This window comes from Chiloscyllium punctatum, chromosome 4 (genome assembly GCF_047496795.1).
Source record: "Chiloscyllium punctatum isolate Juve2018m chromosome 4, sChiPun1.3, whole genome shotgun sequence".
Classification (NCBI taxonomy): Eukaryota; Metazoa; Chordata; class Chondrichthyes; order Orectolobiformes; family Hemiscylliidae; genus Chiloscyllium; species Chiloscyllium punctatum.
Window position 1 is genome coordinate 66531407 of NC_092742.1, and position 26487 is coordinate 66557893.

The 26487-nt window shown below is 40.7% G+C and overlaps 1 long non-coding RNA gene across 1 annotated transcript in view; it reads left to right on the forward strand.

Moving 5' to 3' along the window:
- Positions 1–2548: 2548 nt before the first annotated feature.
- LOC140476394 (uncharacterized) overlaps positions 2549–26487 on the forward strand; it is a 99178-nt gene continuing 75239 nt past the window's right edge. Inside the window, exon 1 of the long non-coding RNA XR_011960461.1 lies at positions 2549–2682. This is a non-coding gene — a long non-coding RNA (uncharacterized lncRNA). The remainder of the gene's footprint in view (positions 2683–26487) is intronic.

The window sequence follows — 26487 nt, forward strand, 5'->3', positions numbered from 1 at the left end:
CAGCCCAGGTGAAGCGTGAAATTGGAGCATGTGTTAATATGAGCTGACAAAGGATTTTCATAAGAGCTACATTCCTTCAATGTCCTAGAATTCAGCAAACACAGATTCACCATTTGTTTTTCCTGAGGTGCCTTGGCATTTAGTGCTAACGCAAAACCAGGAAGCTTATCATGGCTGACAACAGTCAATAGTCAATCAAGGGGGATAGCTTATGATTAGGGGGTCCTGGCACAGTAAGTCAAGGGCAGCCTCTAACACCAGTCCAGGGTTTGGACATGGGCAGTCAGTCACTCAGGGCAGTCAGAATCAGGATCCTTTCCTCTGAAGAGATGAAGAGCTGACTGTCAGGCAGTGTTCCAACCATCCTGACACTTTCTGCCCTATTATGGACTGGTTTCCTACTGGTGTGACAAAGCTGTTCCTTTAACAAAGTAACACTGTCCTTGGCTTTATTTTTCCAGAGAGGTCATAAATGACACAGAATCCGAAAAGTCTGGTGTTGTAGGGTTTTAGGGCCAATTTGATAATAACTAACAGATACTACCTCAGGCAGAAGGCTTTCAAGTTTAAAAAGAAAACTTGTACAATGAAAGGGTGTGGCCAGTTCTCCCAGCTCAGCTTTTCTCTGGCTTGGTTTGGTTTTTTAACAGTATGGAAAAGCTACTTGACCCAAAGAAGCAGGTCCAGGCTGGTATCCTGTCAAACCCTGTGTTTGATTTTTACCTTTTGTACCAAGGGGTGTTTATGGGCATTGTTGCAAGTATTTGGAACAGCATCATTAAGTTGGAGTGGTCTGTTGGGTTTTTGGAGAGGTTAAGTTATTTGGTACTCTGTTTTCTGTTGATTGTGTTTCAATCATTAATCTTGTAAATAAATTCTGTTTTGTTTAAAACTCAGTAGTTTAAAACTCAGTAGTTTGACCAGCTGATCTTCTCCTGGAATATCCACTTTACACCTGCTCAAAATAACTAATGAAGTTAGGGTCTGAGACAATAACTCATTTATGCTCACCACAATTCTGATAGATCGAAGACATTTCCAGAATTTTCTGTTTCCATTTCAAATCAGTATTTGCAGTTTTTTTGCTTTTCATTTATATTGAGTCTTTGATAGTATGACACAAGATAGCTGGAAACAAGATGCTAATTGCCACATGAGTTATAGAAAACAATTCAAGCAGAAGAGCCTTGCAAATTGTGAAAGCAAAATCTAAGATCTAGGATATTTTAAGTCAAACTATAATGGAGGAAGAGTTTGAAGGACTCTTGACATTTAATGTAAATTCAACAGCTTTCACATTAGAATACCCAGCTTTACCTATTGAAGTAGCCACAATATGTATGTGGCTGGTCTAGTAAACTGAGTGGTTTCAATCTGGAAAGCAACGATGTTCGAGGCAGCTTTAATCAAGATTTTCCAAAAGGAAAATTGTTGCAAGTCTATGCAGAGTGACAGTGCAATGAGCTCAATTAATTTTACAGACAGCCAACATAGACATGATGGACCAAATTACCTTCTGTGCAGTGATCAACTTCTTTATGATCCCACAGTGAATAGTGAACTCGTGTTGTTGCTGGATGTTTCAATGATTGTAACGCCATTGAATGCCAAAAACAGTTAGTTGAAACCTCTAATTGCCTTATACTTATGTGAATATCACTTGCCACTTGTCAGCCTCTTTTATCTGGAATACACTGAAGTATAAAAGCAACTAATGTATATGCTATATGATTCATTGCATGAACTATTTTCAATTCACAAATTTTTTTTGTTTTCTTTTGGGAGACAGTGCAGGAAGCATTTATGTTAGAGTACATCCTGACATTGTTATAAAGTAGAATACTGTTTGACAAAAGCTAGGTCACTGTCTTGGATTTGAGATTATTCTAATTTTTGTTACAGATGGTAAAATGTCACCAATGAAGCTTGTTCTACATCCAACTGAATGTTATACACAATGTGAAAATCCCTGTTAAAAAAAAGGATTCAAAATGAGTTGTTAAATTTTAATTACTTTTTCAACATTAATAGACCAGAAAAGTGGTTTATCTCACTCCACAGGTTGCTGAATGGATTTATCTGATGAACATTTGAGAAGGAAATTGGCACTGGATACAAATTTTGATTTTTATTGAGCAACAATTACTGGAAGTACAAACGTGGAATGAGAACATTATTGTGCCTCAACTATGATATTTCCCACAGTCAAACACCTTCCAAAGCTCAAGTCTTACCCTTGACTTAAAAATCATTGAAAAATAAAAAATGCTACAAAACGCATTGTGGAAAATGGTACACTCCAATGGTAATGAATGGTTCAGAACTTTAGTGATGAAGGTATAATGCTGCTCTTCACATATTTTACATGGGTTCCACATTTACACAATGGCCTTCACTTCCCATCAATTCTGTACATCAAAACAAACCTGGTGCAATTGGACCAAGCCAGCATTAAAAACTGTAAAAGTTCCAACATAAATGAGTTATGCAAAAAATTCACAAGTATTCAGATTTCTACAAATTTTTATTTCAGGTGCAAATTCACAAACTGACCCGATGCGCACACCGGCAAGGCTAATTGGTTGACATATGGTTGAGAATGACAAGATCTACTGATTTGTTGCCATTCAAGGAAGGTCACCAAATTCCACTTGTTTCATTCCAATGCACAAACACCATAAGGTATGTGTAGCCATGAGGCTTCAGCATTACTGCAGGAATTAGCCATTATGTCAGAAAGGTAAGAGACCTCAGTAAATAAATTAGAAAAAAAAAAGAGACTTTTTATTCGTTAAGTATCTTCCATGGCCATAAGAAATCTCAATGTGTTTTACATCCAGTGAAGTATCTTTGAAGTGTACTCACTGTTGTAGGAAATTCAGTAGATACTTTGCTCACAGCAAGCTCTCAGAATAGTTATGTGTTGATGACTAGATCATCTATTTTTGGGCTATCAATTGTGATCACAAATCTTGGCCAGGGCATGAAGGATAACTCCTCTACTCTCCCTGAAATCTATGCTGTGGGATCTATTGCATCCAGCAAGCAGGAAGGGTGGCACCTTGCTTTCGTACCTTATCCAAAAGAAAACACCTCCTTTAGCTATGTTCTCCCTCAATATTACTTTCTCTGCTCAAGTCCTGGAATGGAACTCAAAACCTCAATCTTCTGACTCATAGGTGAAGTTAGGCTACAACTGACATTTAGTTATATTAAGATATTGCACCATTACATTGTACCTTTATTAAATTAATACTTAAATGAAATCAATAGTTAACTAAACATTGAGCTTGATATCTCCATTTTGACTAAGTTTTGAGTTAAATTAAGTTTACATTTAGATCTCAAATGAATAAAACCTACTCACTTCTCACTCCTCTTTAGGGAGGAGGAGGGAAAAAAGTGAGAACATTCTGGAACATATGCCTGTAGTCTTGAAGCAAAATATAAGTGGGTTCCACTTACTGGCAGTTACTCCCAGTGAATGTGTAAAGTTTTGAGAAGATGTTAGAAGCTGGTTGTCCACCATGTACACTTCACTACGTGGACAATCATTCAGTTCTATAACAGACAAAGGGAAGACCTGAAGCCTCAATCAATAACCATCATGCTACTTTACAAATGATGGTCACAATGATTTTATTTTCTTAGAAGTGCAATTCATTATACCACTCTCAATGACCATGTCAGTCAAGTTGTGGAGATGACTGCAGTCTGACAGAATACCAGATGTTTTTCATCAACAGCCTTGCAGAGGAGAGAAAATTACTTGATACTAGCCTACTGTTTAGGAAAATCATTAAATTAATCAATCGTCAAAGCAGAGGTGTTTCAGTCAATTTGCACAATGTTCAGATTGAACTCATTCACCATTTGTTTTTAATGTATTAGTTTCAGGAGCAATCAGCTAAAGTCAAGCTACAGAGTCTAGATTAGAGTGGTGTTGGAAAAATACAGCCGGTCAGGCAGCATCCGAGGAGCAGGAAAATCAACATTTTGGGCAAAAGCCCTTCATCAGGAATAGAGGCAGGGAGCATCTGGGGTGGAGAGATAAATGGGAGGGGGTGGGACTGGGGAGAAGGTGGCCAAGAGTACAATAGGTGAATGGGGGTGGGGATGGAGGTGATAGGTCGGAGAGGAGGGTGGAGCAGATAGGTGGGAAGGAAGATTGGCAGGTAGGACAGGTCATGAGGATGGTGCTGAGCTGGAAGGATGGAACTGGGGTAAGGTGGGGGAGGGGAAATAAGGAAACTGGTGAAGTCCACATTGATGCCCTGGGGTTGAAGTGTTCCAAGGCAGAAGATGAGGCATTCTTCCTCCAGGCGTCGGGTGGTGAGGAAGTGGTGGTGGAGGAGGTCCAGGACCTGCATCCCCTTGGCAGAGTGGGAGGGGGAGTTTAAATGTTGGGCCACAGGGCAGTGGGGTTGATTGGTGCGGGTGTCCTGGATATGTTCCTTAAACGCTCTGCGAGAAGGCGTCCGGTCTTGTCAAGTAAAGGAGACCGAATCGGGAGCAACGGATACAAAATCCACCAATGTCCTTTATTGTATCCGTTACACAGTGAAAAACAGCAAGTGTGTAAATCTTTAATTATATTCCACCACCAGGAAGAAAGAAAACACCCGAGTGGCCAGTGACAAGCAATGCCCTTCTCAGAGGGCAGTGCTGCCTGGTCAAACAGTGAAGGGGAGGGCAGGGATTAAATCAAAATAGAGTTGGAGGGTTCCTGTTCTTTTTTTTTCTTTTTTTTTCCTGTTTTTTTCCTTTCCCCCACTTTCCCCAGCACCCATGTTGTGTGTGCGTGCAGATGTGAGACACAGTGACAGACAAAAGGTGTACAAACCTTTATTCGAATTTCCACCACCAAGAAGAAAGGAACCACCCGAGTGGCCAGTGACAAGCAGTGCCCTTCACATCAAAGGGCAACGCTGCGTGATCAAACAGTGAAGGGGAGGGCAGGGATTAAATCAAAATAGAGTTGGAGGGTTCCTGTTCTTTTTTTTTATTCAGAGTGAACAAGATTTCTGACAGTCCTGTTCTGTTTTTTTCCCCACACTGTCGCCTAACTGCAGTAGTGCTTATTTTTCCCCCCAGTACCCATGCTGTATGTGCGCAGGTGTGAGACACAGTGAGAGACACAAAGTGTACAAATCTTTATTCAGTTTCCACCACCAGGAAGAAAAGAACCACCCGAGTGGCCTGTGACAAGCAGTGCCCTTCACATCAAAGGGCAATGTTGTGTGATCAGTGAGGGGGAAGGCAGGGATTAAATCAAAACAGAGTTGGAGGGTTCCTGTTCTTTTTTTTTATTTTTTTATTTTTTTTCACACTGGCTGTGGTCCAGCCAGTCCCAGAATCAGTTCCTCCTTCTCCTGAAGCAATCAAGACGAGAGTCCTTGAATACTAGTCCAGCTCCCTCAGAGCCAGCTCTCAGAATGAACAGAATGCCTGATGCTCCTGTTTTTATTTACCCCAGCACCCATGGTGTGTGTGTGTGTGTGTGTAGGTGTGAGACACAGTGAGAGACACAAGGTGCACAAATCTTTATTCAAATTTCCACCACCAGGATGAAAGGAAATACCCGAGTGGCCAGTGACAAGCAGTGCCCTTCACATCAAAGGGCAACGCTGTGTGATCAAACAGTGAAGGGGAGGGCAGGGATTAAATCAAAATAGAGTTGGAGGGTTCCTGCTCTTTTTTTTTCTTTTTTTTTCCCATCACCCAGTCACCCTTTATTTACATGTGGAGTTTCCTTGACACTGATCCAGTTCCCTAAGAGCCAGCTCTCAGAGTGAACAGAACGTCTGACACTCTTGTTTTTTTTTCTTTTTTTGTGTAGGTGTGAGACACAGTGAAAGACACAAAGTACACAAATCTTTATTCAATTTCCACCACCAAGAAGAAAGGAAACACCTGAGTGGTCAGTGACAAGCAGTGTCCTTCACATCAAAGGGCAAAGTTGTGTGATCAAACAGTGAAGGGGAGGGCAGGGGTTAAATCAAAATGGAGTTGGAGGGTTCCTGTTCTTTTCTTTTCTTCTTTTTTTTCTTTTCAATAGGGAAAACACCTGAGTGGCCAGTGACAAGCAGTGCCCTTCACATCAAAGGGCAGTGCTGTGTGTTCAAACAGTGAAGGGGAGGCTAGGGACAGCTCTGGTTATCTTTTTTTATTTCTCGTTTTTAACCCCTCATTACTGCCTAACCACGGTAGTGCTTATTTTTACCCCAGCACCCATGGTGTGTCTGTGCAGGTGTGAGACACAGTGAGAGACACAAGGTGTATGAATCTTTATTCAAATTTCCACCACCAGGAAGATAGGAAACACCCGAGTGGCCAGTGACAAGCACGGGTTCCTGTTCTTTTTTTTTGTGTGTGAATCTCCTATTTATTTATTTATTTATTTATTCCTTTTCTTTCTTTTTTTTCTTTCTTTAATTTAACCCCCACACTACCGCCTAACTGCGGTAGTGCTTAATTTTTCCCCAGCACCCATGGTGTGTCTGTGCAGGTGTGAGACACAGTGAGAGACACAAGGTGCACAAATCTTTATTCAAATTTCCACCACCAGGAAGACAGGAAAACACCCAAGTGGCCAGTGACAAGCACGGGTTCCTGTTCTTTTTTTTTTTTTTTTTTAAACTCAAGTGGCCAGTCACAATTCCAGGGTGTCGGTGGACACCGCGTGCTCCTTCTCCAAGGACACCAATTTATTTTATTTTTTTTTTCTTTTTATATATATATATTTTTTTTTTTTTTTTCTTTTTCCGCCCCCACACTACCGCCTAACTGCGGTAGTGCTTATTTTTTCCCCAGCACCCATGGTGTGTCTGTGCAGGTGTGAGACACAGTGAGAGACACAAGGTGCACAAATCTTTATTCAAATTTCCACCACCAGGAAGACAGGAAAACACCCAAGTGGCCAGTGACAAGCACGGGTTCCTGTTCTTATCTGTCAGGCAGGACTCCCTGATTGGAACAGCTTAACAGCCCCAATTAAGAAACTCATATTCTATGAGGTCCACCTGGCTGACCTTGTTACAATCACTACAGTTCCCATTAACCATTGATCACACTCAGTGATAGTGTTTCATTGTCCTTATTCATATGTAATGTTCAGTTGTATGCAAATATGCTGGGACAGAAAGTGGGGCTGTGATTTGAATTCAGAAAAACAGCACAATTTTTCAAGCCCATTTTGGATACATTTTCCTGATTTCACTCAAAGCAAAGCATCAATGCAGACTAGTTTAAAAACTGTGCAAAGTAAATAGCAGCATGTTCTATTTTTTAAGCTATTTCCTCTCTCAGGATAAAAGTACAAAATGGCTTCCTTCTTTATGAAGAGTTGCAAATCATGTTGGTTCAGTGACCTTGTCAGTTTCTCTATTAGATAAATTAAATGAATCACAAATATTATAATATTCTACTTCTTTTAAACCAAAAAGCTACAAAAAGGCAACATTTGTCATTAAACTGGCAAGCAAGTAGCAAGGAATAAAACACAAGGTTAGACAGGTGCAGGTAATGTCACCATGAGCACCAAATGCATTTCTCCATGTATTCAGCTCTTAAATTTACACAAGGGGGCAAAAAGACAAATGTCAGTAACTAGTGCACTAGCACTGAAAAAAAAACTAACTTCGAAACAAAACATTAGGAAGCATTTCTAATCAACTTGAAAATAAGGGCATTCACTCTTATCTATAAAGTAAGCCTTGTTGACAGACAAATCAGCATTTTGATCTCTATCAGTTCGTGGATTACAGCAGCTGATTTCAATGTTGTCTACAGGACAATGCTTATAGAAAGCTGAAATGATGGCATAAGGCTGACCAAGCAATCAATCACATAAATATCCTGAAATAAAAATGGTGAAAAAAATTGTAAGAAAATCAAGTTAAAATCTACCATTCAATCATTTCATCATTTCAAATCATAACATCATTTCACAAAGGTATGATTACTTTTCAGGGGTCAGGTTTATAGTTCATGAAATTTCCTAACTAGGCCTGATTGTACAAGGTTTAATTTTTGAACTGTTTCAAATTACCTTGAGGAGGCAGCAAAATTTAAATTCTCACTGACTTCTGTTGTTGTCAGCTCTTGGAGAAGCTATGGTGAGCCAGTGTTGGAATTAGTAACAATCTGCAATTTCTAAACTAAATGAACATACTTGACATTTGGGAGTGATAGTCAGTTTAGGAGCAGCAATGGCAGTGAAGAGCAACCATTCACCTTCAGCAGCAACACCCCACCCCTGTACACCACACCATCAGAAAACCAGACCAGCATTAAGTTCCTGTACAAAAACTGGAGTACAACTGAGCTTTAAATATCATACAGTGCAACCATGTTCAAACTCTCTTAATAAAAGGTTAACCCTATGAATTAAAAATCTCAAAAGATAACCGTTTAGGACATTTCCTTCCTCAGAGAGATTGGATTTGCAATGCAGTTTGCAAGCCATTGTAGAATTTGGTGTGGGTGCAGGAGCAGTCATGTTTGAAGGACCACCTCAGTTCTTGGACACAGCAAACCAATCCCCATCATTGTTTAAAGATCCCAAAACCTTACCTTTCATCCCCTAATACTCTACCCAACATATCACTCAGATTACACATGCCACCATCATGTCCCTTCCAATGTTCCTCAGATCTCCTATGGTGCCCTCAGATCTGCAATGTCACTGTCATGACCTCTCATACCACACTGTGCCCCTTCGTGTTCTGATACCACACCCATATTGCTTCATATCCTCTACATCATTTCTATTTCCTTCATAAATCTTCCACTCGCTGATTATCTGATATGTAGAATATCATAGAGTCATACAATAATGCAGAGGCCCTTTGGCCCACTTAGTCTACACTGACTAAACTACTATAAATCTACATCAGTCCCACTTTCTAGCACTTGGCCCATAGCCTGGAATGTTATAAAGGTTGAAGTGCTCATCCAAATACTTTTTAAAGCTGTGACATTTTCTGCCTTAACCATTCTGCCAGGCAGTGCAATTCAGATTCCTGCCAATTTGATTGTCTCCATCACCGAGAAACTAGGTGGCATAAATTCTCAACATGGTGTAAATCATAGCAGGAAGCTGGAGGCTGCAAATCACTGAACATTTGTTTTTTTGTCTGACCATCATGTATAAGCTTGTTCAAAACAAGATCACTACATGCTTCATGGCCACCATCCTTCTCCAAGTACATTCACTCATGTAGGTTAGCTATGTCAAACCACCAGTCTCACCACCTCATCATGTCTGCTCATGGACTAACTTAGATACCATTTCAGCTCTTCAACACTTTACTTTAGACCTCAGGGCCATCTAAGACTTGCACGCTTCTGCAGCTCAGTCATTTGCACTTACTTAGAGGCTGACCAGACTCTATTGCCTTCATACTGCTTTCGTTACATACACTTACTGACTTTGCAACTGACTTATGAGCTACCAACCTCAAAGTTGCTTACATTGCTGTCCGAGTGCACAGAGATTTTTAATGCTTACTGCCAATTTCTGTGGTTTACATTTTTTTTAAGGCAGAGGCACAGGCAGGCAGTGTGTCATAGCGTTGAGCATTGAACAATCAAGGGAAGTGGTCCAAAACTTTGCAGACAGAATTAAATGTCAGTATGTTTGAGCTGGTTCATTTTATGAAGAATAATTATATCTTCAATGTGGTGAAATTGCTGTAGGAAAGCTGAAGAATATGACAGTTCAGATTAATAAAAAGTTAAAGGTTACATTTCTGATCAGTAAAAACAACATGCACATGAAATTTTAGAGTTTATAGCAAGTTGTATAGAAGTCAGAAGTTGAGAGAAAATAATGAACCTATGTAATACCACAAAAAGCTAGAGTTTGAGTATGGTGTGCAATTTGGGTTCTACATTACTGGGAAAAAAATTAAAGTCATGGAGAGAGTTTAGGCTTATTAGGATTTTATGTATATGTGGAAAATGAAGATTTCAGAAATTGTGGCTGCTTTCCTTGAAACATTGATTATAGGGTAATTTGAATAATAAAAGATTGGTATAAACTGACAAGAAAAAAGAAGACTTTCCGGTTATTGAGATGTCTGGAAGGGAAAAATGAGATTTGCTTAAAAATAAGAAATTCATGACATAGGGTAGAAGAAGTTTTTTTCCCTCCACGCACAGCAATTTGTGAGGCTAGGGAGCACTAACTACTAAGGCTGATGTGTGAAGTAGATTGTCAACATTTAAAATTATGTGAGATAGGCAGTTAATAGAAGCTGGAATAAAGGGATACCAGAATAGAATTGGCATATAGAATAGGAACAACGGCCTGTGTAAGGATAAACTAGACTAGTTGAGCTGAATGGCTTCTTTTTCATACTGTTCTTCCAGGTAGTTTAACATTGTGGAGAAAAACAAATTACTGCGGATGATGGAATCTGAAACCCAAAAGAGAAAATGCTGGAAAATCTCAGCAGGAATGGCAGCATCTGAAAGGAGAGAAAAGAGCTGACGTTTCGATTCTAACTGACCCTTTGTCAAAGCAGCTTTGACAAAGGGTCAGTTAGACTCGAAACGTCAGCTCTTTTCTCTCCTTACAGATGCTGTCAGACCTGCTGAGATTTTCCAGCATTTTCTCTTTTGGTAACATTGTGGAGTGATGGACTCTCTTAAAATGACATATTTAAAGATAATACATCATCCCAATTAATAAAAATATTGGAAATGGTTTTAGATTTCCACATATATTTCACAATCTATCTCATAATCCATCTCATATTATGTTTCCCACAATATTGAAGAAACATATACAATCTCAATGCAACAATAAAAGCACTTAGATATTGTTTGGCAAATATAATCTATCTGCCTAGATCATAATTCTGGGTCTAATGAATTTCAGACTTCATAACCAATAGCTGTGTGGGAAGGTTAATATTGTTAAAGTACAATACTCATATGATGGACAGTTCTTTTACTCACATCAATGCCACAAGTCCCAAAGCTCAAGAGGAAACTTACAGATTTACATATTTAAAGTTCTTATGGTCTAGAAGTTGCCATAATAGTAAATAATGAAATAAATAATGAATTTGCATAAATAATGAAATAAAATTGTAAGATAGTGTTTGATTCAAGGATAATAAAAAAATCAAATGAATCTATTTATTACAACTGATGATCTTACAGCAATGTTACCAAAACATTTGTATTTCAGCTGAAAAATATCTTTACAAGATTTATTGGTTTATTATTTTACTTATTAAGGAAGTGTCACACAAATCTCTGATCAGTTTAAATGCTTTGAAAGTCTTCATATGCAGTACATTGTCATTATAAATAAGATGTCTTGTATCATACTAATTTGATTGCAGCATTAACATCTATGATCAACACTTCAAGATTTTGAAAATGTAAATTCAAAAAATCTGCTTAAACTTTAATACTATTCAAGGGGAAATGTTTAGATTGGGAGGTTCTTGCAGCCAACCCAAATTGCAAGTTATGCAACTTGTAGGACTAAGGACTACAAATTAACTTGTATATCCTGTTCTTGTTTGGCTTAGAGATACACTATATGCCCCTAGCTATTTCCTGCAGGCCTGTGTGATGCAAAAGCAGAATTATGATATATGATAATGTGTCCCCTGTGTGAATCAGAAAAGCCTGACCAAGCTTAACATCACAGTCACACCATCTGATGCGAGCTCAGGATCATGAACCTTATGTATAAAGTTCAGTCAACAAACTTGTACACCCATTACCAAAGATCAGGCATGAACTTGTAAATATGTAAATCTGTAAGTATGACCTTAACTAGTACAAATTAAGTAAGGCCACATCAGAGGTTGCAGGTGAGATGGTTTGCATAACTTTTATAATGAGCTGGCAGGATTTCTTGGCTAGGATCCTTCGAGAGGTATTTTCTGCCAGTTTGGAATATCTTTGATTGTCTCAGGTTGTAGTATTTGTGGTTAGGAGTGACTTGCCAATAACTGAACTGCATCAGTATTGGAGTCATAGAGACATGCAACGTGGAAACAGACCCTTTAGCACCACTCATCCATGCTGGCCAGGTTTCCTAACCTGAATTATTCCTATTTGCCTGCATTTGGCCCCTATCCCTCTAAACCTTGACCTATCCTAATGTCTTTTAAATGCTGTAATTATACTCACTTCTATCACTTCGTCTGGCAGTTCATTCCATATACGCAACACCCTCTGGGACCTTTTAAATCTTTGCCTTCTCACATCAAACCTATGCCTTCTGGTTTTGGATGCCCTGGTGGAAAGACCTTGGCTATTCACTTTATCTATGCCCCTCATGACTTTATAAGGTCACCCTTCAGGTTCCTACGCTCCAGAAAAGAAAAGTCCTAGCCTATCCAATCTCTCCTCATAACACAAATCTTCCATTCTTGTAAATCTTTCAAAAAGCCTTTCCAGTTTAATAATGTTCTTCCTATAGCTGGGCAACCGGAATTGTACGCAGTACTCCAAGTGTGGCCTTACCAATGTCTCGTACAGCCGTAGGGAAATCTAGCTCAGTCAGCCTCTGTAAATGAACATTCCTTAGTTTATACTAGTGTGACCTAGTCCTTACCTGCTTGAGGCTCTAGTCGGGATATTTACCAACTGGTCTGCAGTGGCACCACTGGAGGAGACTTTAGCTGACCTTGCAGGATGTTCTCAAGTCACTCTGAGCTTTCAGGGTTCAGTTTCAGATTGATAGACATATGGGTAGCAGTAGTCTGAGGCAGCTGTCAGATAGGCAGTGGCATAGCCATTGTTAGAGTGGAAATGATGGAAGCATAGATGCTGTCATCATGAGACAGGGAAATGTGTTCATTATTCACAAAGCCAGTGTCATTCCCCTGGGATACAGCTCAGCAATTCTAATGATCTGCAGGAGGACAGATAGCAGGAGCTGTGAGAAACTACATGTACAACCCGTGATCTTCACTTAAGATAACAGCAGTCTAGAGCTGCAGCAGCCATGGACTTCATAGATTTGGCTTGTGTTTCCATAGCAACACAGACATCAGGAGACACAAGACTGTGTTGTAGTGGTATTTAAGACAGAGGGCACCAGAAACTTCATCATGTTCTGGTGCCATTTGTATGCGTCTGAAATTAACCACATCCATAACCAAGGATGAGTTCCAAGATTTGTACAATTGCTTGTCACATTGGAGCCAGATCCCTTCATCCTTATTGGCATGGCCAAAGGCCTGTCAATGCCCCAAACACCCCAGTTCATTAGCATTCTCCTGTAGGCCAGTTCCTCATCTGAGCACCCTACAGCAGAATTTCAGCAACTTTCCCCATCAGGGAGAAGACACAAAGGTTACCGTTATCCCTTGGGCCTAGCTGCAGCCCACCTATGCCCAGTCACTCGTTGTGTGTAAATGGGGTCTCTATGATATCATATAAGGTCCTTGTAGTGCCAATATCTGACTGGGTGGCTGGGAGTGTAATGGCGTATCCTCAATTCTTTCACAGAGTATCTCTTCCTCTTCCTTTTATCTTGGTCTTGTAACAGCTCCTTTTTTTAAAATAGGTATTTTTATTGAAAATTTAACATGCTTTTACAAGCTTACAAATAAAAAAAACACAAGTGCAAACACTAATATGCAATGAAATATTAAATAAATAATAGCCAAAGTCTGTCAAACAAAAAGAAGAGACTCAGAGAAAAAAAAAGGAAAAACTCAAAACTCAACTAACTAGTAATCTAACCTAAAACTAACCAGAACATATGATCAAATATCTTACATTACTCAAGAGAAAAAAAAGGATAACATAGTAATTAAATAGTGAAGTACATGCTCGGAATGAATTAACATCAAGTCGTATTAAAACCCGTATTCATGCGGGATTCCTCCCCCAAGGGCCCCGGACTAGCCAGAACTGCTATCACAGCTAGATGAAAGCCCTTGACAGAATGGCCAAAATATCTGTATCTATGTAATTCAAGAAGGGCTGCCATATTTTATAGAATAATTCAGTTTTTTGGTGCACCATATTTGTAAGGAAGTCGAGGGGAATACATTCCATGATGCCAATTCGGAAGTCCTGGAGGGTCCTCAGCCATCCAGTTTACTAAGATATTTTTCCTTGCACAAAGGGAGAGAATGGGCAAATAATTTCCTCCCGTGCACATCCAGAGAAAGTAAGCTCGAGAAACCCAGGAGAAGAGATACTGGATCTAATCTAATTTCCGTTCCCAAGATTTCTGTCAAGGCATTTGATACTTTGGTCCAGTATTTGCGGATCTTATGACATGTCCGTAAGCAGTGTGTGAGAGTGCCCACCTCTATTTTACATTTGGGACACATTGGAGATGTTCCTGCCCTAAATTTTGCCAATCGTTGCAATGCTATATGAGTCCTATGGAATATCTTTAACTGAATGGCCTGGGTTCTGTTACAAATGGAGATTTTTCTGGCATTTTCCCAGATGTCATCCCACATTTCTGTGGAAATTTCCAGCCTCAATTCCTGATCCCATGTTCTAAGCAGATGGTCCAAGTCTTCCGACACTTCATTATGTAATAAATAATAAAGAGTGCTGACCGAGGCTACACCCATTGGCCACAACTCTCTATGTTCTCTATCTGATTTATAAAGGCTAGTCTTCTTCTGTATGTAATCTCAAATTTGGAAGTAGCGAAACATGTGTCCATTAGATAGTCCAAATTTCTGATGCAGCTGTTCAAAAGACATCAGGACCCACTCCTCAAACAGATCCCCTAAACAGGAGATCCCCCTGGACCTTCAGGATTTAAATGTGGCATCTGTGAGCCCCGGTTGAAAACCCCATGCCCCACTATAGGAGTATAGGGGGATGGTTTATGTGAATTACCCTCGTTTTGCCGCATTATATTCCAGGCTTTAATTATGTTTAATACTATCGGGTTTTTACAATGGTCCATAATGATTTTCATCTTCTCTAAAAATAAGAGGTCAATAAGTGGGCACTTTACTTGAGAAGCCTCGATGTCCAGCCAGATTGATTGCAGGTCAAACGAGACCCAATTGGCTATGTAGCTTAACGGGGAACTCAGCTGATACTTCCTAAAGTCTGGATCATCCAGCCCTCCCCTTGCCTATGGAAGCTGTAGCTTCTTTAATTTAATGAGGGGCTGTCTATGATTCCAGATGAAAGAAACAAGCCAACCAAACAATTTGCGCAGTGCCGGCCTCGGCAGCATCACCGGGAGCATTCTCATAGGGTATAAGAGACGGGGCAAGACATTCAATTTAAATAGTGCCATTCTACTCAGCCAGGAAATTGGAAGATCCCCCCAACATTGAAGGTCCTGCCTTATCCTTTCCAGTAGATGCACAAAATTGACCTTGTATAACTGACCAAATACTGGGGTGATAAAAATACCTAAATATAAGAAACCCTCCAGAGACCACTGAAAGGGAAAGTGGGGTCCGTCCAATAAGTGGGACATACTAGTAAGACCATCCATTGGCATGGCCTCCGATTTTGAGAAATTAATTTTATAGCCTGAAAATACACTAAATGTATTAATAACTTGGATTTAGCGAGGCACAGACATCAGGGGATTACTGAAATAGAAGAACATCATCTGCATAAAGGGTAATTTTATGTTTACCTGTACCAATCCTCGGATCTATTGTATTAGAATCAGCCCGTATAGCTTCCGCTAGTGGCTCAATTATTAGCGTGAATAGCAACGATGAGAGAGGACATCCCTTACCCACATTGAGGCTATCCGAGCCTAATCCATTGGTGATCACAACTGCTTTGGGATCATTACACAATGTTGAGATGCATTTAGTGAATACCTTTCCAACGCCAAACCATTCCAATGTATAGAACAGGTCTGACCATTCAACACTTTGAATGCCTTCTCCATGTCCAATGAGACTACTATTCCGGGTATTTTTTCCTGATGACAGACTTGAATCACATTCAAACCCCTTCTAATATTATTAGATGATCTACGGCCCTTGATAAACCCCGTCTGATCCTCTTTTATGATATATGGCAATATCCTCTCTAGCCTCAATGCTAATGCTTTAGAAAGGATTTTCAAATCTACATTTAGCAAGGATATTGGTCTGTATGATGCGCAATCTTCTGGGTCCTTTCCTTTTTTGAGAATGAGGGAGATATTTACCTCTTTCAACGAAGGCGGGAGACAGCCCTGACTATATGAGTAGTTATACATGTCCATAAGTGGACCAGCCAATATTCCTGTAAATTCTTTGTAGAATTCAACCTGAAATCCATTTGGGCCAGGTGCCTTACTGCTCTGAAGCTGCCTGATTGCGTCAAGTGTTTCCTGGGTTGTTAGGGGAGCATTCAGGACCGATACCTGTTTCGGGGTTAAATCCAGAAAGGCCAGGCTTTTTAAAAAGGACTGCATCCTCCTGACTCTATCTTCACAATCCTGCGATTTATACAAATCAGAATAAAACTTTCTGAAGATTGTGTTGATCCTTTTATGATCGTGAGTCAGAGTACCAGCACTTTCCCTGATGGACGTGATGGCTTGAGGGGCATTTTTTTTCCTTGCAAGAAATGCTAAGTATCTACCAGGTTTATCGACAAATTCATATAATCTTTGCTTTGCAAATAATATTTCCCTCTTTGCCATTTGGGTAAGCGTGGTATTCAGGGTTGTCCTAAGGGCCGTAATCCTTTGTAATTTAGCAACAGAAGGTCTATCAACATAAGCTGTTTCAGCTGCCTTTAAGTGAGCGTCAAGTAGACGCTGTTGTTCTCCCTTTAGTTTTTTCTGGGTCGCCGAGTATGAAATGATCAGACCTCGCGCATAAGCCTTAATGGTCTCCCACATCATCGACAGGTTACTAGCCGTACCTGAATTAATTTCTAAAAAAGCTTTAAATTCTGGAGAAAAATATTTTACAAACTTACTATCCTTCATTAAGAAATAATCCATACGCCAATGTCGGGGGATGTCTCATTGTTCCTAGCCTTGATTTCCATATACACAGCAGTGTGATCAGAAATTATTATATTATTTATTTTGCAGAATGATATGGAATTCAAAAAGGTTGAGGGGGCAAAAAACATATCAATTCTAGTGTGACATTTATGTGGATTAGAGTTAAAAAGAGAAATCTCTGCCTTGCGGGTGGAGGCACCACCACACATCTACTAATCCTAGCTCTTTATTCAAATCCGCCAATTGCCTGGATCTGGGGGATACACCCGTAGTACTCTTGGATATCTTGTCTATCTCCTGGTCCATAATGCAATTAAATTCTCCCCTATAATTGTATGCAAGCCATCAGTTTGGAGAAAGCTTCCATTATAAATTTGAAAGGATGCGACAGGGGATAATACAGATTCAAAATCTCATATTCCTCTCCATTTATAAGGCCTTTAATCAGTATATACCATCCAGATTCATCTTTTATCTGACTTAGGATTTTGAAAGGGAGATTCTTCTGAATAAGAATAACAACTCTCCTACTTTTTGAGCTGAAAGAAGAAAAGAAGGCCTGATCAAATCCACCCTGTTGTAATTTCAAGTGTTCTTTACCCAGTAAGTGTGTCTCCTGCAGGAGAACTATATCAGCCCTTTCTTTTTTGAGGTTTGACAGTATTTTCTTCCTTTTGATTGGTGAATTATTCCCCTTGACATTCCAGGTGCACCATTTAATTGAATGACTAACCATAATCGTCTGGGCAAGTCCGAGACCCCCCCCCCCGGGAGGAGAAAACATCCCGAGCATAGACCATAGAAAATTCACAAAAATAGAGATTCTTTAATACACTCACACCAATATAATAAAAAACTATTTCTAAACAGAAAAAATATAAAACATATTTAAACGGAGATTTTCCCCCTTGCTTCCAGGGGACATCACTTCCTTTCCGAAAATCCATTATATCCTCTCCCAACTAGTGCCCCCCCTCGAACCAGGCACCCCATAATAAAATAAAGAAAACTCAAGTGTCTTGTAAAGCTAAAGTTAACAGTGAGTACCCTACCTAACCACCCACCCCCCCCCCCCACCCACCCACAGTAACACCTTGATATATTTGGTAAAGTTAATACCACGTATAAACATATAAAGCTATAAAGTTACAGTCTCAGCAGATAATAATTAAGTATAGTAACACAAAATAATAGGGGGAAACAACACCGCTCTAAAAGAAAGAGATAAGGTAGGACAAGGCAGTCACCCCTCCTCACCCCACCCGGCCTATATATATAAAGTAACAGCTCCTTTATATTAGGAGGTGCTACAAGCAAAAGGGTAGAAGTGGTATGAGAGAAAGAGAGTAGAGAGGAAGGCAGGTATTCCATAGTCCTACTATTAGACGAAAGTGAGGACTGCAGATGCTGAAGATCAGAGTCAAGATTAGAGTGGTACTGGAAAAGCACAGCAGGTCAGGCAGCATCCGAGGGGCAGGAAAATCGACATTTTGGGCAGGAGCCCTTCATCAGGAATGAGCCTACTATTGTCAGCTTCGACTTGATGACCAATCTCAGGTTGAGGATGAGGAGGAAACTAAGGGACATAAGGGTGACACTTTCTTCTTCTGAAAAGCCTCTGCTGTGTCACATATCTTGGCCTGTACTGCTTTGGGCCCTGATGTGCACTGCACCATCTCATACAGAACAGCTCAGACAGTGGCTTCATGGAGATACCCTTCTAGTCTTCTGCCTATCTCTCATGTAACGATGCTCTTCTCCTGCATGAGAGCAGGAAGAGTGTCAGCAATTGTATGGAATTGCACTTCAGTGATGTGCTTTCTATAGATGGTTAGCTGGCGATATATAGAGACCAGGAAAGGTGTATGTGATACTGGCAGCAAAGATAGAGGTGAATGGGTAAACTGTTGTATTTGACAGCGAGATGAATGCCCCAAGCGCCAGAGAGTGCTACAGAGTGAATTTGGGCATGTGATGCTTTGAACAGAGTTGTGGTTACCAGTTGTATAGTGATGTTGTATTTACTCATTGTGAGCAAGCCATATGAAGTCATTGGTTTCCCTCTTGAATTTTAACCACAGCGTTAGCCCTAAGCTACAAGCATTCACTTCCTGGACAGCATGTTCCCATTCTCTCCTCTGCATAGGCTTTAAGGACTTCCTTCCATTGCCTGTTTCCTGGCTTCCATGGGGATGACTGGACCCCTACAGGGTGGAGTTTTTAAAAGGGAAGTCATCTCCTGGGACTGTTAATCTGAAATATTCAGAAATTACTTTGTGTCAAGCTCAGTTGTAAAAGCAACTTCCCTTTCATAGACAGTCAGTCATGAAGGAAACTGCTTGGATCACTCGATTCATAACCAATGCTGTGAGCTCTCTTATCGTGCACCGAGGCAACATGAACATCAGACAGCAATCACACAGTTTTTTAACCACTACTCATGAGAAGAAATATTGATGCAGTACACTAACACACAGAATAGACATAGGAGGTAAGTCCAAAAAGATAAAAGCTAAAAGATGTATGAATTAGTTTCTGAATTGTCTGCAAACAGAAGCTAGTTGAACGTTGTGGCCATTACAACAGAGGTTATACTAGGCATTGAAATTGGCAGGTGGTCAGTCAGATTCACAAGCCTTAATTTGGTCCAGATTGGTCCAGATTCTGTAGTTCTGCAGGCTTTTGACTATGATTGGATCCATGGTGCAAGAGAGGCCTTTTGTTATTCTGTTTCCTTTTATATCTTATTTGCAGCACTGAGTGAGTGATCTTCCTTTTGTCTGGCTGTTAGTTGGCCTCTTGCATTCAGAGCGAGAGAAGGTCTTTACTTGTAACACAGCAGTAATTAGTGGACTTTATTTAAGTTTGACTGTCACAGCAAGCCAGTGCTCAAACTGGTACTCATGAGAGCATTCAGTGTCACTTGTCCATTCCAGTAGAGTTGAAACTGGCTTTTTAACACTTATATTCTTCAAAGGGAAAAACCACAAACTCCGCACATACTTTGGACGGAGTGGCTTATGGAAGTTATGATGGCAGTAATGTAGTTAACTTAGTGTTGCAATGTATGCCTGGGATCATGTTACAGGGCTCCAGTAACAGATAATGGTAGTGCATTGTGATAGGTTAGTTAAATCACTGGGAGATGAGCTGAAGATAATGGTGTTGTCATGTGATAGGTTAAGTGTGATGCAGGGAACCAGTGTGACAGATGACAATTAGTTTAGAAGGATAAAGCAAGCCAGCATGATTGGCTATGGTAATGTTATCCGATAAGCGCGGGACCAACAAATTGTATAAACTGGAGAAGAACAAAGAAATTTGGGCAGTCAGGGAAGACATTTTGTTGGCTGCCACAGCTTTGATTTTGCAAGATTAAAGTTTAATTTCATGAAGGATTTTCTGGATCGCCTGGTAATTGTTTATAGAACATAGAGCAATTCTTCAACAACAGGCTTCCTGTTGAGCAGGGGGTCATCAGCTGCTCATTATTTTGATAGTACCAGACAATCACTGCATTTCAATCTGCTGAATTTACTGTAGTAATCTTCTTCTTAAAAAAAAACACATTTTGGAACAAAAAGTTTTTGAAAGTCAATTAAATAATTTGGGATTCTGATCAATCATCAATACACCAATGTAATCATTTTAAATCCCTCAAATAATATGGTTATTAGTATATTAGGAGTGAATTGGCATTCACCTGTGACATGAAATAGGCTTAAAGTAAATCAGTGAGCTGTTGGGCACCATCTCTGAGTTACTTCAATGAACTAATCCTGACAAGGACCATTTTCACGCTCCAAGATAGACAGAGATCATTTATCAAGGATGCTGTGATTCATAGAATGTCAGAAATGGGAAGGGAAATAAATCAAAATAAATTTACAAAAATTCCAAATGTAGCAGGTTAAAAATAGAATTCTTCTGCATGATTTTCGAGACTCAAGTCAATGAATCTCTATTTAGCAGTAGCACAGAAGCTTATGCTGAAGTGAAATGTTTTGTAAGTTGTCACTGCAGCAACACTTGTCTATTAATATCTTGAGTGTCTAGTTCAGCACCATCAACAAACCTGTATAGATGTAGCACCTTTGGCAGAGCAGCTAAAATGTTGCTTAGAGAAGTAAAAATGTGAACTAAGATTGTGGAAGGTAAAAGTAACCAAAGGCATAGTCAATGGTAGGTTTTTTAAAATATCCTTTACAGAGAGGGAGATAGCGAAAGTCACAGGGAGAAACATGGGAAGGAGTTCTGTGGAGTTGGACCCCTAAGAAAGAGAGACAATTGTACGGATGTGCAGATGGCCAGAATTTGAAGAACACAGGGATCAGAACAGAGCAAAAAGCATGAGTAGATCATAAAAGTAGGACCGAGTGATTTGTAGCTGAAATTAAGAGTTTAAAATCGATGAAGTGACGGATAGGGAGTCAACATAGGTTCAGGAGAACTGGAGTAATGGGAAAGCAGTATTCAATCCAAGACTGGAAATGGGAAGCAGAGCTTTAGACCAGTAATGGGTAGTGAAGTTTGGGATGCAGGCAAGTGGCAAGGAAGGTGTTAAAAAATTCAAGGGAGTTTTTTTTTCTTCCATGTTCCTGTTTTCTCCAAGTTCGTGGAAGAATGGAATAGAAACCCATTGCACAGAATCTTGTGGAGGTGACATGGGTCTCAACCATTAGCTAGACACTCAATGAGACCCCAGTATTACCTCTTCTTGACAAGGCCTGTCACATCTAGTTTCGCTCAGATGCTTGACAGGTCAGAAGTGGCCACCCCTTGGGAACAAGAACCCCAGGAGCAAAGGCCAGCAGATCTTCAGTGTTCAGCAGTGCCACTTGAAAACAGAAGGCTGCTACTGGTACTACAGCCACCTGAGATCTCAGAATGGAGTAGTGACAGGCAGAGGATTACAGGCTAGGAGTCACAGAGGAGGGTTGTTCAGCAGCAGGAAGATGGTTTTCTATGTGTTTCTCCATGTTAGGGAATCCCTGGGAGCCCACATGTAAAGGCACCAGGGTTTGCTTGTCATATTTTTTACATGGCAAACTCTCAACCCACCTCTTGCTGTTCTGCCTGTTCAATCAATTCCATGTCATTAAAATATATTTTAAATATGTCCAAATAGAAACCCTGGGCATACTGCTGTATGTTTCTGTCTAATCTGGAAAACATTGCTTTCTGTCCTTATCCAAATATCTGTATATTGCTGTTCTACCTTGGGCTTTATTTGTGTAAACAAGTTTATGATCTGGCATGTTAATAAACAGCTCTGAATTTCCATGCAGGTAACAATCACTCTCTCTGTTACATTATTAACTGAATTAATCATGTTTGTTAAACAGAATTTGCCTTAACCAAATGATTGTTGCTGTCACATATTAGCCTTTTTTTTTGCTGAGACAATTTACTTTGGCCTGGATTGATCTTCCCTGTTTATTGTCACCAGAGTGGTGAATCTGCCCACATCTGCTCAGTTGGAGGAATATAGCAAGCAAATATGGTGCTGACACCTAATTTATTGGATCTGTAACCTTAGACTAAACATCTCTGGCTGCATGAGGACGAGGCAGGACGCCAAACAGCAGGTGCAGTCAACTTTCCTTTCTTAAAGCCAGTGTGTTCCTCTTAGAGTTATAGAGTTATACCACACGGAAAGAGACCATTTGGTCCAACCAGTCCACGCCAAACATAATCCAAACTAAACTAGTCCCACCTGCCTGCTCCTGGTCCATATCCCTCCACCCTTTCCTGTTCATGTACTTACCCAAATGTTTTTTACATGGTCAAAAACCACACAATATCAGGTTATAGTCCAATAGATTTATTTGAAAACACTAACTTTCAGAGTGCTGCTAAGGAGCAGCACTCTGAAAGGTAATGTTTTCAAATAAATTTGTTGGACTATAACCTGGGTCATATGATTTTTGACCTTGTCCAACTCAGTCCAACACTGGCACCTCCACATGGTGCCTTTTGATTGGTGGAATTATACTCACACACACCACTTCCTCGAGAAATTCATTCTACACTTGAACTACACTCTGTGTAAAAATTTTGCCCCTCATATCTTTTTAAACGTCTCTCCTCTCACCTTAAAAATGTGCCCCCTAGTTTTGAAATTCCCCATGTTCCACATCATTATGGTTATTCAAGCACACAGCACCTCCTATCCATTGTTCCACTCATATCTTGTGCTACTGAATGCACCAACTCCCCCATGCATGCCATCAGCAGTCCCTAATGCTCAATGCCCATGTATAATATGCAGATCCTCACCCTCACACATATCATATGCAGTTCCAGCTGTTCCACAGATTTCCAGCCATTCAGCTGTGGCACGAACATTGCTCAATTGTAGTGCTATATCATCAATGACTTTTGTCCTCTCTCCCAGAATAACATGCTCCTCAATGGAATGAAGCAGACAGAGACAAGGAAACCTGAGTCTCTGGGGCCCTACAGAGAAACCTGATGGAGCTAACAGAGGCCCTCTAATCCAGTGATGCTGCAGAGAGTGTGGATAACAATGTGTTCTTACATGGTTTGCATTCTTAACTCACAGCTCATCCTCATCCTGTTTCCTGACATGATAGGTCTGCAGCTAATAGCCCCTTTACAACCTCCTCCCAACGCACCTTTTCCAATTTTCTCTTTTTGGACACACATGAACTATCACCTTGTCAGCCATGGAAACCCAAGGTGGAGAGGACAGAGCAATAGCAAAGCAGAGACACTCCATCACATAATCCAACTATCAGAGCCACCATTTTGGCATTGCATTTAACTTGGAGACTTGCTTAGAGATGGCATTTGTAGGCCATGAGTCATTGGGCATGAGAAGGATTTAGCCACACCAGAGGGGCAGGATGACTCATATGCCAGCTGGGTGGGTTACCAGATGGGTTCTGCAAAGGAGAATTCAGATAAGGAATATATGACATACCGAAAAGCAGTGATAAACATGCACAGTGAAATAAAGGCTACATTGTACCTGTCAGATTATGTCAAGCAACCTCCTGTTATTATCAAGGACCATGGAAATGTGTGACACTAATTGGCTAGTGGCATATAGCAGAAAATACCTTCTTCACAACCTTTAATGCATTTAGAGTCAAAGTTAGATTCACAGAGATCCACAGAATACCCATGTGTGCCGTGGCATGTTAAATGTAGATACAAATATTTCTTAACTGTTACGAGGGTTTCTGCCTTTACCCCCCTCATTGGTAATGAGCTCCAGATTCCCATAGGCCTCTGGATGAAAACATTTATTTTCACGTCCCCTCTATACATTCTCCCCTTTTATGTTGTGCTGCCACTTCTGCCTCCAAAATAGTTGCAGCTTTGTGTGGATGAGCCATCAAATCCCTGCCTTCCCTGTCAGGGCGCAACATTCTCTAGCAAATCCAGCAACTTACCACAGCACCTCATCAAAAACTCCAGAATACCTCAGGCGATATTGCAATAATAGAAGTTGTTCTACGTTATCTTTCTTTCATGTTGGATGTTTTACCATTAAATCATACAAGTTCAGGTTCATTCTTGCAGCTGAATTCTTGTTCTTTGATCAGAGACTACCAATTTTTTAAAACTTGTTCGGGGGAATGTGGGCTTAATTGGCTGGGCCAACATATATTTCATCTCTGGTTACCTTTGAGAAGGTGGTGTTGAACTGCTTTTGTGAACCAATGCAGTCGATTTGCTGTAGATAGATCCATAATGCTGTGAAAAAGGGTTTTCCAGGATCTTGATGTGGCAACACTGAAGGAATGGCAATATATTTTCAAGTCCGGCTAATGAGTGACTTGGAGGGGAACTTGCAGATGGTGGTATCTGCTATCCCCTATGTACCTGCTGCCCTTGTCATTCTAGGCAGCAGTGATCATGGGTTTGGAATGTGCTGTCTCAGAAACCTCAGTTGATTCTTCCAGTCCACCTTGTAGATGTGTCGGTTAGCTCAGATAGGTGGTTTGCCATGCAGAGTGACAGCAACAGCATGTTTTCAATCATTACTTTATTGGTCACCACTGGCTAGGCCAGCATTTATTGCCCATCCCCCCGTAGGTTTTAAGTCTAGAGTTTATGAAATTCAAATTTCACCACCTACCAAGGTAAGGCTGAAACCCATGACCCCAGACTGTTAGCCTGGCATTCTGGAAAATTAGTTCAGACTGCACCATAACTCCTCATTCTCCCTGGTACGTTACTATATCAGCTGAGGTCAGAATGAAGACCCTACCTTCTCAATCTGACCCTTTGCCTGAAATATGGTGACCCTCACATTAAACCCATCACCAGTAACCTCTCTAATGAGAGAGCAGAATATGGCTACTATGCTACTATTGCTGCTATGTGCCAATGGTGTAGGGAGTGAATATTTGGGGATCTGGTGCCAATCAAATGGGCTGGTTTGTCCTGGATAGTATCAGATTTCTTGAGTGTTACTGGAGCTGCACCAATCCAGTCAAGTGGAGATTGTTCCCTTACTTTCCTGAATTATAGATGCTGAATAGGCATTGAGGAATCAAGACATGAGTTACTTGCTGCAGGATTCCTGATGTCTGACCTATTCCTGTAGCTATTGTATTTATATTACTAGTCCCATCCTCTGCCACTGACCCCATTTCTGATGAGGATTGGAAGCAATATCAGGAGCAGCTAGCTGCATTTCCAAGCACAGTTCCAACTGTTGAGATGAGATTCTCTCTGGAGAGCAGCAGGTGGCCTATTAACCGGGATTATGTTCACTATCAGCCTCATTAATTGAAAATCTGACCTCACTAATATGCAGCTTCCTACTCTACACCCACCGTGAGGAAACTAGTCACTGATAAAGGCAGAGCAGGCAACCGGCAACTTCAAATCTTCACTTGTTTCTCTGGGGCACCAACTAGGACAACATACAGCAATAACATCTCAGGGCACACTGCATTCAATAAGCTCCCTCATCCATGGATGCTGGCATCCTGCCAGCTTCTCAGGACCCTCATGGTCCCTTTCCAAGCCAGCTACAGAAAACTACCTCACCGTAAAACTGCACTTCAAGGTGTATTGGCAAGTAGTATTCGAATGATGTTGCGTGCAGGGACAGGCGCAAGGTTACATTTTGGACCAAGTTGCACCTCAGGGCTGTTCACTTGCACACACAACTCCACCTGACCTGGATGCTCACAGCATCTCTATGTTACCTTGCTTTTTTGTGCTTTGCCCCCCTCAGCCAGAGATACTAGATTCAGATTACTTCAATATCACCTTGTCGTTTAGTGGAGACACAAAGCCAGAAAACTTGTTATGATTGTTGTCAGTTCCCAGACAAGTAAAGAGAGATTCCCTTCAGTTAGAAGGTCGCAGCAGATCAGTCAAGGGCAGCCTGCAATATCAATCCAGAGGCTTGTACACAGTCAGTCAATGACTCAGGACAGTGGATGTCAGGAAGGTCTTCTCATGTTGGGCAGCCCATCACCCACCTTGGCTCGTTCTGTATTGTTATGAGCTGTGTTCTCCTGGAATGAAAGAAGGGGAGGGATTGAGTGATTGGCACAACTGCTAAAGGT